Below are 13653 nucleotides of genomic sequence, written 5' to 3' on the forward strand. Positions count from 1 at the left end.
CAATGGATGGCAGTTTTTACAGAGTTCCCCAATTAGTCACACATAGACAATATATGTATAAGAGATGCCTGATCCTAAGTGGAATATCTACAGTGGAACCTCTACACCTAAAGCTCACGGAACATACGGAAGGGGGCTTGAGGGAAAACTAATCTTTATTTCTTTTTAAATTTTGGATAGGATTCCACCCACTATTCCATGTTACTGAGAACTTGGTTTAAGCAAGTCTGTATGTTGTCTTGGGACAGAAACAGAAAGGAGATGAAACCATACTCTTAGAAGCTGGTGTTCGATTCTTACCTTTACGTGTACAACTGAGTGATCACAGATGAGAGCTTTAACAATCTAGACTCCATATCTTTATCCTCAGAAATGGTCATAAAATATCTTTTCAGGGGATGGAGAGATGATGATTCAGTGGTTAAGATCACTAGTTGCTCTTGCAGAGGGCCTGTGTTCAGTTCCCAACACCCATATGGTGGTTAACAGCCATCTGTAACTCCAGTTACAGGGGATCTAATACTCTCTTCTGACCTCCAGGGGCATTGTATGACATGGGTACATTTACATATATGTAGGCAATACACTCACACACATAAAATAAGTAATGTATAAATATTAAAAATATACAACCTCTCAGCTATATGAATTTTTAAGAGTGATGAAACACACTTGTATAAGTAATCTCCTGTGTGACCAGGATATAATCAGTCTTTAATATTTTAATATTAAGTTAATATTAATATTATCACCAAGTCCCATTCTTGATGTAATTAGAAACTATCTCTGCAGAGGATGTTTGCATTAACACAAATATCAATAACAGAATGATTATCATATCAGGAAAATTCTCAGGACATACACGGAAAAACAAATTCCTTTAAAAATTATAAACTTGTCATTAATTAGCCGATTTTAAGCCTGAAATTAATATCTGATTAAAACCAAATTCTTTTCATTTGGGGTGAATTAGAAATTAACATATTAATTAAATATTTTTTTATTATAGAGCAACAGCAAAAGATAAAGGCATAACAAGAAAATATTAATGAAGAACCTGACTATCATCCCCTATAATCTCACAAGTGATCACACTCAATAGTTTAATGCATTTTCCTCTAGTTTCTATGGTGCAATTTTTTATATGCTTGGTATTCTATTGTACATTAAGTTTTATGACTCCTTTGGTGTTACACATTATAGCTAATAATTTTCTACAACTTTAGAAACTTTTTTATTACTACTATTATAAAATAATCTCTGCTAGTTTGCATTTTATTTAAGAATAGACTGTAAATATGAATAGAATAGTAAATTTTATATGGTCAGTCTGTGTTTTGACTGAAATTAATTAATATGACCAAATATAAGCTAGCATAATTATGATGCCCAAACAGTAGCATCTGAGGAAAGGTTAACTGTTTAAAGAAATCTTTCCTTAAAATAGAAGAAGTGAATTTAATCATTTGGGTCACTTATTAAAGGTTGATAGGATACTGTTAAGTAATATTGAAAACATTATAATATGTAAGACAAGGTGCTTTCATGAGAAGGGAACTAGAAGAAGAATCACAGACTAAGAGATCAAGGTAGTCAGGCTAGCAAGAGGACTTGAAGGTAAAAGTTCTTGCTGTGCAATCCAGAGGAGGTGAGATTGTGCCCAAGGAATCAAGCAAAAGGAGAAGGAGAGAAACGAATCTACAGAGTTGTCCTGTGACCCCCCCAACACACACACTTCATGACATGCATGCCCACACATGTACAATATACATATACACATGGCAATAAAGTTTTCTTTAAAATGTAAGAGATGGTGGTGATTATAAGATCGCCTGTTTATGAATAGTTTATTTTTAAAATGTTGTAAAATTTAGTGACGTTGAAGAAAAATGTTTGAAAGACAACTCTTGGCTTTTAGTACCTTTTTGATCTCTCAAATAATACTTCTTTATGAACCCTGAACAGTGAAGGCCATGTAAACAGTGATGAGTTTATAAGAAAATAAATGCCTAACTATAAAACAATATATTAGATGACCTCATCATTTATGAATTAATTTTCCACACACAAAGTATCTCAAGTTACCAGACAAAAGTTCAGATGAAGTGAACGTACTTTTCTTTAGTTATATGACAGAGTTTCAAAGACATTTCTTATTTAAATCTGGCACTTTACTTTCATTTTACTCATTAAAATATATTAAGAATAAAATGCCTGAGGACTCCATTTTGGCCCTCAAAATTATGTAGTCAATGATTATTTTTCCTTATTAAAATTCATTATACTGGATTTTAAGAAATCCAAAGGAATGTTTTAAATAAAACATGTTAAACAATGTACCAGTTAGGATGAATGTGGGTGAACAAATTACACCAAAACAGAGTGGAACATTTATAACATTCATGTACATTCTGTTCCATAAATTCAAACAGAACACCATGGAGATGACATGTCTTTTATTTTGCAATGCCTGGCCCTGGACTGGGAGCATTAATGCTGTCTCACATATCTGATGTTTGGTCTAGGACTGCTGTAAACATTGGGCACTGGAGAAGCTACGCTTTCTGTGATCTCTCTCTCTCTCTCTCTCTCTCTCTCTCTCTCTCTCCTTCTCCCACTCTCTCATCTTCTCTTTGACTCTCTAAATATATTCTCTCTAGATGGTCTTTCTAGTATAATGACTTCACTGTAGCCATATCTATGGTGACTCAAAGATTCAAAGCAATGTGTTTTAATAAAGCAGAGAGAGAGAGCAAAGAGAAATGACATTACTTGTGACCCAGCCTCAGCAGTTCTGTTTGCATGCCACTTAATTGTACTGGTGGAAGACCAATTCAAGTATTCCCCTGAGTGAAAAGAGAGAGAACACAAACATTTCCTCTCACTTGGGTAGCGTCCAATCATACTGCAAAAAGGGTATGAAGGATGGGCTCTATGGATGGTCATCTTGTGAAAACACGGTCTGCTTTAGGCATAACAAGTAAGGATATAACATTTGAATTCCAATTCAATAATTATTTTACCATTGCTTTTGAAATACTTGTGTGTCTCTCTTGAGATATAGCTGTCCTTCTCTCCACCTTTCACACGTTTCCACTGACTCTCATGTTTTACTTTTCTGTGTAGTTGTATGTCATGTGTTTCTGTATCATCCCATGATGGATGGATGTGCAGATCTGGGTTTCATATAATCAACACTGAGTGAATTTTTCTACGTTTCCTTTGTGTTTTTCTTAGCCTGTTTTCCTAAGACATATTCATAATATTTTATATAGATTAGAAAAATATTTTAAAATTTTATGCACTCAGTGAATATATTTTATATAAAGACTACTTTTTTGGAAGTGAAATTTTGTTGCTTGGCATGTGTATTAGTCACTTTTCTGTTGCTGTGATAGAAACACTGACCCAATCAATTTGTAGAAGGAAGGGTTTATTTGAGCTTACAGTTCCAGGGGAATTACAGTCCATCATGGCAGGGAGGCAAGGTGGCAGAGGTGGCTGGAACAGGAGCAGCAGAAGCTAAGCTCTCACATCATCATGCAGGCACAGGAAGCAAGAGGGCGATTGGAGAGCTGGCAAGGCTTAGGAACTCTCTAAGCCCACCCCCAGTGACATGCTTCCTCCAGGATAGCCACACCTTCTAAAACCTCCCAAAACAGCACCATTATCTGGGGACAAAATGTCCAACACTTGGAGCCTATGGGGGACATTTTCATTCAAACCACCACAGCATGAGTATCTACTTCAATTCAAGAGCTCATTCATGTGTCATGTCTTGGGTTTATTATTCTTGATGTGCTTAAATAAAATATAATTTGCTGCATTCTAACTCCATTACTCATTGCGCCAGATAGCTTCAGTGGACAACCAGACACACCTGAGAAGAGGGAAGATCAATTGGGAAATTTCCTCCATCCAATAGGCCTGTAGGAACACCTGTAAAGTATTTTCTTGATTGTTGAAAGATATAGGTGGACTCAACCTTCTGTGGTTTGTGCCATTCCTGGGCAGGTGGTCCTGGTTTATATAAGAAAGCAGGCTGAGCACAGACCAGAAGAGCAGATGGTCACAAGAGTACTTCCTTTGTGGTCTGTGCTTTACTTCTGCCCTAGTTCTTACCTTTGCTTGCCTTGAAGATAAACTGTGAGCTGTGAACCAAATAAACTCTTTCCTCCCCAGGTTGCTTTTTAGCAGAGTGGTTTATCACAGCAATAGAAAGCTAACTGGAACAAAAATTGGTACCAGGATCGTGGTAATTACTGAGGTGGACCTTATCACATTGATTTTTGAGGAGAGTGGTGGAGGATTGTGGAAGCATTAGAAACTCTGGGTTGGAACAGCCATTGAGTACTCAGAGCTTAATGAGCTGTTGCTGTGGAGCTCTGAACAAATATGCTGAGAGAAACATGGATGACAGATGTTGGACTTGTGAAGCTTCAGAGGGAAGCAAAGCCTCTTTCAGGGTCATTTGTGTTATGCTTTGAATTAATAATATTTGGAAGTGAAACCTTTTGTGCTTTACTGGATTGATGTTGATTAGCTGGGTCTGAAAAATCAGCTGTGATTAACAAGAGATCAGTATCATTGAGGTTTAATCTTCTGTGAAATATTTCCTCAGGCTCAGCACATCCAGTGGGGCCAAGGTTTTATCTGAAGCTTGAAGCCAAACTCAGCAATGTATAAGAATTTCCCTTGTGGTTACTAGTTTTGATAGCATGAAGGATATAGAGCTGAAGGGGTCATGAATAGAAGCTGAGGCCTGGCACCATGAGAGGTCAGTAGAGACCATTGGTGAAGTGCAGCCTCAGTTTCAGTGAAAAACCCCAGACATTGGAGATGCTCACCATTAAAGGTAGGTGTGCGATGGTTGGCAGAGACAGAGAAGTGGAGCTTCCCAAGCTCTTTGGACAAAGCCCAGAAGATCATGAGTGAATTCTAGACGTTGGCTAGCTATTTACATGGTTCATTTTTTATTTTGTTTTGATCTGATTAGGCTCTGGCTCTTACCTCTTGGAATAAGAAGCATTTCATTTTGGAATAAGAAACATTTCATTTTTTTAATTTGACAGGAGCCCACAGTTAAGAGTCTTTGGGTTATTTTAAAGAGGTATTGAACACTTTTTAATATTTTATTTTTATTATTATGTTTATTTTATGTGTACAATTGTATTACCTGCATGTGGGTGAGTGCACCAATGTCGTGATATGCCACAGAGGTCAGAAGAGAGCCCTGGATTCCCCTGGAACTGAAGTTATTGAACTTTTAAAGTATTGGAATTTTTAAAGACTATGCAACTTTTAAAGTTTTACAGTTTTATAATGGGATATTAATATTAACACAAGATCTTGGAGACCAGAAATGGAAAGGTTATAGTTTAATGGTGATGTGTATTCTGGGGTGGAGGGGGGTCAAATTGAGAAGGGTTCAATTGTGCTGGATATTGTTGTCAATATGACACACCTGGGAAGAAGGAACCTCATTTAGAAAGTGTCCCTTATTGGATTGCCCTGTGGCCCTGTCTGCGAGGCACTTTCTTGATTGTTTATTGAGTGATGTGGGAAGGAGTAGCCCACTATAGATAGGGTGTAGCCCACTAAGGGTAGGGTGTAGCCCACTATGGATAGTGTGTAGCACACTATGGGTAGGGCCACCACTGGGCAGGTGGTTCTGGGTTGTGTAATAAAGGAGACTGAGCACAGGCTGGAGAAGAAAGCCTGTAAGCAGTGTTCTTCCATGGTCTCTGTTCCAGGTACTTCCTCCAGGTTCCTGCCTTGAGTTTCCTTGATGATGTCCTTTGAGCTGTAAAACAAACAATCCCTTTCCTTCCTAGGTTGCTTTTGGTCAAAGTAGTTTATCACAGCAATAGAAAGCTGATTACAACACTCATGGTTTCATGTTGGTTATTATCATGACTATTTACTTCTCAGCCAGAAAATTTTACTCCATACCTGGCCTGTAAAACTGGGAATTAAAATTTCAGTTTGGGGACTAAAGAGATTACTCAGAGTTGTAGAATGCTGCTCTTATGAAAGGCAAAAATTCTGAGCCCAGCAATGACATCAGGCAGCTTACAGCTGCTTGTAACTCCCACTCCAGGTGATCTAACACCTTCATCAAATGTGATTGTTGTATAACCACTGAGCCATCTCTCCTGTCCACAAATGAATTTTTAAAATCATGTGTTACTAAAAGTAATGGATGAGTTTCTAGATGTATATGACACACCAAAATTAAATTAATATGAAATATTTCCTAGAAATAAGCCCATGCAAATACATCTACCTGAATTTTTACAAAGATATCAGAAATAAACATTGGGGAAAAAATGGTGTTTTCAAGAAATGGCGCTGGGAAAAACTGGAGTTCAACACGCAGAAAAATGAAACTATACCTTTATCTCTCACACCTTGCACAAAACTCAACTCCAAATAAGTCAAAGACCTCAACATAAACCTGAATCACTAAAACTGATAGAGGAAAAAGTATGGAGTATACTTCAAGTTACAGGCACAAGTAAGGACTTTCTGAATAGGACTGCAGTAGCACAGATTATAGGAACAAAAATAGACAAATGGGATCTCATGAAACTAAAATGCTTCTGTACAGCAAAGAAAACTGAAGCAAGTGAATAGGTAGTCCACAGAATGAGAGAAAATTTTCCCATTTTTTATCTGACAGGATTAGTGTGTAGAATGTATAATGAACTAAAAATACTAAATATTAATGCTGGGCATTGTGGCATATGCCTTTAATCCCAGTACTAGAGAGGCAGAGGCAGGCAGGTCTCTGTGAGATTGAGGACAGCCACATCTACATAGCAAGTTTCAGGCTAGCTGGTGCTAAAAGGAGACCCTGTCTAAAACAACAAAAACAAAATAAAACAACAAAAAAAATAAATATTCAGAAAATAACCCGGTTGAAATGAGATCATATGTGTAACTACCCAGTGGTGTCCAGACAGCACAGAGTCCTTGTATTCATCTGTCACCTCTGCCTCTTACAATCTTTCCCCTTCTCTTCCTCAGTGATCCCTAAGCCTTTGGGATGAGAGGGTACCATATAGTTGTTAGGGTTGAGAACCCCACAGTCTCTTATTCTCTGCTCATTGACCACTTGTGGGTTACTGTGTTATTCACCATCTGCTACAAGAAGAACCTGTGTAAACTCAAGCCAGACAGGTGCTCAGCATGGATGGGGGAGGTAGGAAGGAATCCCCAGCTGAAATGATATGATGCTCAGTAGTTTGACCAGACAGCAAGACATAGACCCACACCCAAGAGCATTTAGGATTAGAATCAATAGGCCTTTAAGAAAGACAAATAATAATAGAGACCCTGGAGCAAGGTGGGATAGTAATATAGGGATGGAGAGAGCGGAGGGAATCTGAATATGATCAAAATACAAGGTATGAAATTCTTGAATCAATAAAAATATTTTTTTCAAATGGGCTGTCAAACTGAACAGAAAATTCTCAAAAGAATAAATGCAAATGGCTAGGAAACACTTTTAAAAATACTCAACTTCCTTAGTCATCAGGGAGATTCAAATGAAAACCACTTCAAGATTCTATCTCCTCCTAGTCAGAATGGCCATCATCAGAAACACAAATGACAACAAATTATGGTGTGCATATAGAAATAGAGAAGCTCTTCCTCACTGTTGATGAGGGTACAAACTAATCCTGCCTCTTTGGAAATCAGTCTGAAGAGTTTTTTTTAAACTAGAAACAGAACTTCCAAACGACCCATCTATACCACTCTTGAGTATATGCTCCATGGATTTTATATCCTAGCACAGACACACTTGCATATTCATGTTCATTGTGTTCTGTTCACAGTAGCTAGGAAATGGGATCTAGATGTCAATCAACAGGTGCATTCATAACAAACATACACATATACAAAACATATGCATAACAAAGCATTACTCAGTTGTAAAAAATAGTGAAATCATGAAATATTCGGGTGTCCTAATTAGTTTCTATTGCTGTGATAAAAACACTAACTAAACCAACTTGGGGAGGAAAGGGTTTATTTTGCTTACAGCACAGTCCATCATCAAGGGAAGACAAGGTAGGAACTCAGGGCAGGAACCTGGAGCACAAATCATGGGAGTACACTGCTTACTAGCTTATTCCCTCTGGCCTATGCTCAACCTGATTTCTTATGCAACCCAGGACTACCTTCTCAGAGGTGGCACTGTCCAGTGGGCTGGGACCTCCCACATCACTCAACAATCAAGAAAATGCCCCGAAGATATGGGCACAGCCCAGTCCAATGGAGGAAATTCCTCAGTTGAGGTTCCCTCCACCCAGGTGTGTCAGACTGACAACTGTAACTATCCAGCACAGCAGATAAATATATAAAACAGGAAAAATATAGTAAATGAGGTGAACAAGGCCCAGAACAACAAATGTCATATGCTTTCTCTCATGTGTGGATGCTAGCTTCAAATACTTGTGTGTGTGTGTGTGTGTGTGTGTGTGTGTGTGTGTGTGTAGTTTACACTGCAGCACAAGTGGAAGTCAGGAATCTTGAAAGTGGGATTTTGGGAAGAGGACTGTTAAGTGGTAAGTGGTAGACTTTAAGTAAATGAAAGTAATTAGGTGAAATACTGGGGTGAAAAAGTTTAAGCAGTGAGAGGTGTGGGCATATGTGGGAAAGTGGAGGTGAAAAGAAGGGTGTACGAAAAGCCATATGGAATCCTACTATCTCAGAACCCAGTTTAAAGATTGGTCTCCTGGGTTAAACAATTAAGCAAGAACTGGGAGAGAGGATGGAATGGAGGAGCAGAAAAGGGTGAGTTAATCAAAACTAAGGATCTATGATATTCTCTCATGGAAACCAACTATTTAGTAAGCTAATTTCAAAATATAACTTTAAAAATAAGAGAATTTTCTGGAATGCATATACAATGTCACTCACAGTCTACTTAGATTATAAATGAAAATCTCACTGCAAAGGGTGGGATACCTTCCTACAAGATATCAGTCATGAAAACCTCAGAGGTCTGCAAAATAACACTGGCCATTTCCACTGTCTTTGGTTACCCACTGTGACTACATGGTAAGAGCCTATTGCTAAAGACACCATATATGTTGGCTGCAGGACATAGAGAAATCAATCTCAAAATGAATCAGGAAGCCTCCTCTCTGGCAACAAGACAGTGCTATGCAGTCTGCTGGGAAGAAAAGGCTTACCCAACATTGGCCCCGTATGCTATAACACTGAAATTCCAGTCAAGATGTGCCCACTCATGCAATAGTAACAGAACTTTCACAGGGTAACCAACTGATTTTCAATTAGATTTGAAGCCAGCTCCACAGGAGGACATTCTATGCCTGGTACTATAATCCTGGTAAAAGTTCATGGTAGGAGAGATCATAGGCCCAGAGTGAAACCTGCTATTATTAATTTTCTAAATGGTCATGCTATCACAGTGCCTTCCGATTATTTATTTATTCATTCACTTATTTATTTTGAAGCTCAAGGACAAATTTATTAGCATTTAAAATAAAAACAACTAAGAGCAAGCAAGCTATAAATTTAGGGAAGTGCTAAGAGGAGCACAATGGAGAAGGGAGAAAAGGCCCTGCTACTCCCTTCTCAATTTCTTGTCCTCTTCTTTGATTATTATTGTTATATACATATGTACCTTTATAAATACACACACATATACACGCACGTATAGCACTGAGTCCAGTTAATGGTGTACCTGATGCATGATTTAGGGCTGACCACTTGGGATTAGATTAGATAAACCACTAGGGGGCTAGTTCCTGGCTTATTCTACCTCTCCAGTATCCTTTGGCCGTCTGTAGGCCTTCATTTAGAAGTGGTACTTCATGATATTTTGCTCATCCACTTTGGCATGCTAACTTGTTTAATCATTATGCAGATCTTTAAGACTTTCATACTGTGGAGATTTAATGGATGCAGTTTCCCTATCATATCTAGAATGCATTATTTAGGATCACATATCTTGTTCTTCTGGCACTTATGGTCTTTACTTCCCATTTTCTGTGATATTCCCTGAGCCTCAGGTGTAAAGTTTGCATAATAGTTATATCAGTTAGGACTAGATACTTCACAGTAGATTTGTTTTCTGAATTTTGACCAGTTGTAGAACTTTGTAATAGTCTACATCTATTTCAAGAGAAGCTGCTTTGGTGAGTGGTGAGAGCTAGTTTTGTCTGTGAATACAAAGATACATATTTAGAAAGCAATAAGAAATTATGTTGATATAGAAAAGTAGAAGCAATAGATTCTTCTCTATGGTCTATGACCTCTCCAACCATGTGCACTTGGCTATATTTTTCAGTGCACTGTGTGGATTCCTTCCCATTTAGCAGGCCTTAAATTCAAGCAGACAGCTGTTGATTATCCCTAAGATAAAAGTGCCAGTATTACACAAAGATAAATATTTTGCTGGGCCAGTCATTGTGGTTTATAGGCTTTGCATCTGGATAGAACCATTGACTGTTTTTTCCCTTGGCAGCTTGCATACTACTTTCTGGTACTATGAGAGCTGGTCTTCAAAGTGGAAGCTTCCAGATCATGTTTTCTTACTCCTCGTTTTGCCTTTGTGTCCCAGCCTGTTTAGAATACTAAATCCTGGGTAGCTCATAAATAGCAGATATTTATTTCTCATGCTTTAGAAGACTGGGAAGTCCAAGATCAGGGTACGGGCCAGTTTGATGTCTGGTCAGAACCTATGCTCATGTTCATAGATGACACCATCCTACTGTGTCCTCTAATGGTAGAAAGGATTTGTTATTAGAATATTGGAAATGTTTATTTTGATATCAAAGCATGAAAAGGGATATTTTTAACTTTTATTAAATAATAATCTGAGACCCTAGCTAGTCCAGTAAGAGAAAAACAAAAGTTATATGAATTGAAGCATAAAATAAAATTATTTTACTATGTGCAAACCTTGTCAGTTTGCATGTACACCCATGCTCACAATGTGTGCATATATGAATATTCAAAGTGTGTGTGGAAAATTATCACAAATTTAATTCTGCTATTCAATTAATGATTGACTTTATTCTTCAAGAAAAATAATATAGAATTTAGGATTTCACACAGATTTAAGTCATAGCGTTTGGGTGAAATAAAGTTCACCCAATATGATTCTGTGTTTTCCCTGTGTCAATTTGTTGTTTGTCTGTTATCTCCTAGTTTACTATAAAACAGATGTAAACTAATGACTGTATCATTTTGTAGATATTGTTAGAACTTTGAAAGGATCATTCTTTTGGATCATTGATTCTCCACGTAGAGACATCCTGATCTATACAAACCATCGATATATTATTTTTTCACAGTTCTTATGTATACAGACAATCTGGAGCTGACAAAATAGCTCGGAAGGTAAAGAAAGTTACTTGCCACCAAGCCTGAAGACCTGTGTTAATTAAGTCCCAGGACCCACATAGTGGAAGTAGAGAACAGATTCCTGCAAGTTTCCCTTGAACTTACACACACACACACACACACACACACACACACACAGAGGACCAGCAATATGGCTCACTAGATAAAGGCTCCTGCCACCAAGCCTGATGATCTGACTTCCATCCATGGGACCCACATGGTGAAGGAGAGAACAGACTATAAAGAAAGTTTTCCTCAGACCCCCCCACACATGTACTATAGCACTTGTAGACGAATACACGCATGCACTCACGTGAGCACGATAGTGTGATTCCAAATCATTCTGATGTCTGAACTGTGAAAGCCTGACTCTCAGCATCCATTTATATGGAGTGGGAGCCAAACTGCTTTGGAAATTGTTCCTTCAGATTTCTCCTCAAACTGTGCTCTCTGAAGAACTAACTCTCTCTCTCTCTCTCTCTCTCTCTCTCTCTCTCTCTCTCTCTTCATATCGGATTGGCTAGATTGTTTTTGTCTTCAGGAGTTCCCACAGAAGAGTGGACCCCTATCCCCTAGGCTTATCAGAGAAGGATTTTCCCTTTCTGACCTCCTACTGAACTAGAACACACACAAGTGCAAGTAGATATTATCAATTTAATTCCACCTTTTGTTTGCAGCACAAGGGCTCATTCTTCTGGCTTCCAATGATATCTGCTGCTTGCAGCACTTTCTATTTTCATAATATATCCATACATATGAATACATTATTCTGAGATAAGGGCAAAGAAGGGTTATGTGGGATTAAAACTATATATTTAGATTACAAGTGGAGCCCAAGGCCTAGTAAGCTTGTTTAGCATATAAACAAAATAAGTTAGTGTTAAATGATCTCAACACATAAGATCAACTTTTGTTGACAATATCAGGTAATAATCTTTTGTAAATAACCATTCTAAAATTGCTAAAGAGAATTAATTGTCCAGTGGTTGCTTGAAGAGAAAGGGGAGCCCAGAAATCATCCTCTCCTGCTTACATATAATAAATTAAATAATTAATTAAAAATATAATTAAAATGAAATCAATATAATGAAAATCTTAAAAATGAAAGTTTGATGTAAATTTGTTTTACTTATTTTTAAGTTCCATTCATTATATATTTTATGCTGAGCACATGTCCCTCACACTCCACCCTTCTGTTTCCCACAACTTACTGGAGACCTTCTATTTTTATATCATAAGCACACACACGATTTCCTGTATTTAAATAAATTCTACAAACCACAAATGAGATATAATTAAAGTATTTTTCTGAAATTAACTTAATCCTCTTAATATGATTATCTCCGGTTCCATCCATTTTCCTACAAATGATTTAACTTTGTTCTTTTTGCAGCTTAAAAAATTCATTTTCCTCATCCATTTATCTGGGCTGGATGCCTAGGTTGGTATCATAATTAAGCTATCATGAATAATGCTACCATAAACATTGGTGTGTGAGTATCTCTATGATATGTTGATTTTGTGTTCTTTGATACTGTGATGGTTAATCATGGTTGTCAGCTTGATTGGATCTGGAATTAACTGAAATGAGAGAGACTTTCTTGAATCTGGAAGACCCACCGTAAACATGGGCTTACTTCTGGCGGCAGCCCATATAAAAGGCCATGGCAGAGGAAGCTTTTGCTTTATGGTGCTTCCCTTCCCTCTCACTGCCAGGTTGATCTTTTTGCTGGGGCATTACTCCACTGATAATAGAACCAACTTCTTTGGATTCCAATGTAGACTGAAAACTTGCAGACCTCTAGGAATCCTTCAGGCTTTCAGAGCCAGATTGGGACTGCTGAGAATTCCAGCGTCATGCACTGATTAACTACAGGATTCTCAGCCTCTCCAGTGTGGCACAGCTATTGTTGACTACTTGTACTCTATCCTGGAAGTAGGGAAATTTCAAATTCAAGACCAGCATGGGTTGCCTAGCACGACGCTATCAAAATAAATAGATTAATTAATTAATTAATTAATAATAAATCTCGTATGCTCCTCTTGTTCAAGACAGCTGGAGAAATTGGACCTTGTACACCATTGATGAGAGTGTAAATAGTGTAGCTGACAGAAACCGACATGGTGATTCTTCAGAACATTCTCAATAGAGCTGTTATGTGATCCAGCAATCACACTCTTAGGTTGTTGCTGAAAGAACTGAAAGCAGGGACTTGAACAGAATCTATAGGCCCTTATTTATGGAAACATTATTCACAGAAGCCAGAAAGT

Source organism: Nannospalax galili, unplaced genomic scaffold, assembly GCF_000622305.1.
Source record: "Nannospalax galili isolate Female #2095 unplaced genomic scaffold, S.galili_v1.0 scaffold100, whole genome shotgun sequence".
Lineage (NCBI taxonomy): Eukaryota > Metazoa > Chordata > Mammalia > Rodentia > Spalacidae > Nannospalax > Nannospalax galili.